We start from the raw sequence: 3,182 nt of genomic DNA, 5'->3' as shown, positions 1-3,182 counted from the left end.
GTTTGCCGTTTACACCAAACGATTATTGGGAGATGTATTAATTAAACACGATACAAAAATGTACATTAGCAATGAGATGCACTAATTTAAGTGCAAGGCATCCAAAATAGATTATAAACTGTCTGTCACAACTGTAGGTAATTGTAGAAAATTGAAATCTACTCAGTAAAAAATATTCAAACTCCTCATGCCTGTCATGTTCTGTCAGACGGTCAGAGTTTTTCGGCTTTGCAATAAAAACTAAATAAATTGAATATTTCTTAACGTATTCGAAAACTTAAAACAGTTTTAGAAAGGTGATGACATACGCTCTCATATTTTATTATTAGAAATAAACATATATTTTTTCAATGTAAATTTTTTTACTGCGAGCATAAAAAATAAAATTAAATGGCTCATTTTACGTTTTCTGTAACCCAAATTACTGATAGTGAAAAAATATTAAAAAACACATTTTTTTAGACAAATATATTTCAAACTTTACAGTCATATTATTTTTTTGCCGTTTCATATAAAAAAAATTATTACAAATTTCTCATTTTTTTCAAATTATGGTCGATACCTTTGGTTTTGTAAAGATGCACATTTGAATTTTTCTGTGGTAAACTTCTAGATTTGAATATAAAGCATGGTCTTTTCTCTTTCTAACGCCGTTTATATCATATTTCTCCGCACAACATTAAGGAATGTAAAACGATTTCTGTGAAACCACTATGTTTTATTAAATTATGTTTTTTTTTAAATTGTATCATCTTACCAGATAATGAGTTGATTTATTTATATTTATTAATTTTATATATTTATCCTAAATTTTCCCCAGGGTAGCTAATTACATTTAGAGAAAAATTGTTTCTCCTTAATGTTATTATTATTATAATTATTCTTTAATGATATTGTAAAAATTTTCGGCAAAATAATTGTTTTTCACTATAAAAATAAGTCATATAAGGATTTCCTGTAAATAAATGAAAATCGAAATGATGACATTTGAAATGAAATTTTGGCTCTTTCACAGATAAAATAAATATGTTTGCAAGTGACGAAACGACAAGCTAGAATTATATTAGGATTCAGTGTTTGCTTTCCAAGCGAATTAAATATATTTTAGTGTGCTAGGAGCAGAGATGTGCTTTATTTCAAATAAATCCATTTCAAATGGAAATGCAAAATGCAAAATGGGTATTTTCCATTTTGCATTTTAAATGCTTTTCTAAAAACCATTTTGCATTTTAAATGCTTTTTTGCAACATTCTTCCTACTTTCTCCACTCATCTTTTTTTCATAAGCCCCAAATATCAGTCGGTCCTCAACCTCGCTATTAGAGATAATTTATATTTGTCAAGTTGCTCCCTGGTAGGAGCCCTGGCAATTGAGTGATACCATTACAAAAAATACTGATTCAAATACTGAACATGGGGCCATGAAGCTGTAATATTAAATGTTAGATAGTAGTTTCTATGTTTTTTCGTTGGCAACATTAGTCCCGCGCAATTTTTTTGTGGTTTCATAATCTGTAGTCGTGGTGTTTTTGGATTTAACATCATGTAAATGATTTACCATCATAATATGTTTGTTCTACATTGATGTCCATTATTAAATGACAAAATTGTTTAAAAATTCTGTAATTATTTTAATTGTTTGAATGAGAAACCATTTTGCATTTTCAATGCATTTTCAAAATAGGTATTTTGCATTTGAAATGCTTTTCTAAAAACCATTTTGCATTTTGCATTATGAAATGGAAAAGTTTTGACCCATATCCATTTTGCATTTCAAATGGTTTTGGGTACCCATTTTGCACATCTCCGTCTAGGAGCATATCCACGGATACCATACATACCAACAACGTACCATAAAGTCAAGGCAAGTGCGGTGAGCTTATTACTAAAAAAGAATGGAATTATTGGCACGCTGAAGGTAAATTAATATCTTGAATTTACAATTTCCCAACCATTGCGACTCAAGTCTTGTCACACCATCTAATAAGCTTTGATAATATAACTTATACCAAGTATAAAACCGTCACATCAGCGCTTGCAGTTATGTCGGTCGAGCGTTCCGGCGCTCGCTGGCCGGCTTCTGACGTATGTCGTACAGTCTGACTGACGGGCGATGTTTGACGCTTGACTCTGACACCCGCCGCACAGTGGGCTGAAAATCGCCTTTCATATACATAGAGACTTGAATTTTCAAGGGTATTTTTTTTTGGCTAGAAATAGATTCTGCTGATCATTAAGCATTAAAATGAATCATCAACATTAAATTTTTTTTTCAACTTTGAGGATTTAAAAAAAATATATCGCAAGTTGCGCCACAATACGAAGTATGTATGTCAAAAAACTACATATAAATAGTAGTATATCTGTGTGTATGGATAGAATGGCCAACCTTATGATTCCAGAGATAGCCTCATTTTTAATGTCAGTGCCATACAAATTTTTCTTTAAAAAATGATAACTCCTTCATTTGTACACGAAATTGCTTCGTACGAAATTTTATAGCATAGTAATGATCAGCAGAATCCATTTCTAGCCAAAAAAATACCCTTGAAAATTCAAGTCTCTATGTCTATGAAAGGCGATTTTCAGCCCACTGTGCGCCGCTCTGACACGACACCGACTGGAACGGCCGAACTGACAGATTAAAGGACTGAAGGTGTCACGTGATAACGACTAGAACTAAATTCGCTTTTGGCACTATCCAATATGTCTATTTTTCCGTTATTGTGTTTTTCATAAAAAGCTTTTTTTACATTAACCCCACACAGCAGGCCCTGAGGAAAATACTTTCCCTCAGGACTTCATATTTTGGGATGCTGTGTGGAGGGTCTTTTTGAGGAAAGAAAGGAGAGAATGTTTTTTGTAATTATTAAAAATTAATCTTTCGCAACCTACTTCGTAAATACAATGAAATATAAATTTAAATTAAAACATTTTAATAAAATAAAATAAAATACTTTTTGTTTTAAAACCACGAGTTTTTAATAATTTTTTAACCGGCCGGTTTCGCTTTACTCGTAATTAGTAATAATTTGTACCCTGAAGATGCTTGAGTAAAGCGAAACCGGCCGGTGATAAAAATTATTAAAAACTCGTGGTTTTAAAACAAAAAGTATTTTATTTTATTTTATTAAATATGTCAAACCACTTTCTACAATAATAAAACATTTTAAATATGGCGTT

This window comes from Hesperophylax consimilis, chromosome 30 (genome assembly GCF_061612785.1).
Source record: "Hesperophylax consimilis isolate HC1 chromosome 30, BYU_Hcon_1.0, whole genome shotgun sequence".
Classification (NCBI taxonomy): Eukaryota; Metazoa; Arthropoda; class Insecta; order Trichoptera; family Limnephilidae; genus Hesperophylax; species Hesperophylax consimilis.
The sequence above is the reverse complement of the archived record's forward strand: the minus strand, read 5'-3'. Positions refer to the sequence as shown.